The following is an 808-nucleotide window of genomic DNA, read 5'->3' as shown; positions in this document are numbered from 1 at the left end:
CACCTCGGGTGTGGCTGGGGACAGGGAGCCGGCTGTTCCTGTGGCAGCACGGTCCTCCGAGAGCGCTGCCGGTTTGGGGGTGACTCTCCCAGCGGATTTGGGGCGCACAGTTCCCCCAGTTCAGCAGTGGGCAGCCTGCACTGGGGGGAGCCCCTCGCCTCCCCACAGCCCCCCTGGGAGGGATGTGCTGCGGCCCCCCGGGTGCCACCAGGGGGTTTCAGCACCTGGGACCAGGAAAAGGGGTAAAACAGGGGCTGAACCCCAAGGGGAGCCCCCTTAGCCCAGCCCAAGGGGCTGCAGCAATCCCCAAACCAGCCCCTGGCACCAAACCCCTGCACCACGGCTCTGGGGTCACCCCGGGGTGTCCTCACACCGGGGACCCATCCGTGCCCCTTCCCTGGGCACAGGCAGAGTTCAGCAGTGACAAATCCCAGCCCCAGGCTGCTCGTCAAGGACAACGGTGGCACGGGCACGAGGACGCCCGCACGCTGGTCACAGCCGGTGTGTGCCAGTGCCAGGTGCCAATCTCCCGCCCCACCGACTGCCCTGGCACCCCAGGGACCCCCCTGGCACCCCAGGGACCCTCCCGGCATCCCAGGGACACCCCCAGGACCCTTTCAAAGCACCCCAGTGCTCTGCAGGATGAACTTCAGGGTCACTGCACCCACCAGAGTAGCTCTGGGTGTGTTTGGTGCACCCCAATTACCCCAAAACCCAGCTGCATTCAGGCTTGTGCAACCCCAGTGCAAAGCCACCACTTAGTGGGCTTGGGAGGAGGAGGAGGAGGAGGAGGAGGAGGAGGAGGAGG

This window comes from Geospiza fortis, unplaced genomic scaffold (assembly GCF_000277835.1).
Source record: "Geospiza fortis unplaced genomic scaffold, GeoFor_1.0 scaffold432, whole genome shotgun sequence".
Taxonomy (NCBI): Eukaryota; Metazoa; Chordata; class Aves; order Passeriformes; family Thraupidae; genus Geospiza; species Geospiza fortis.
The sequence above is the reverse complement of the archived record's forward strand: the minus strand, read 5'-3'. Positions refer to the sequence as shown.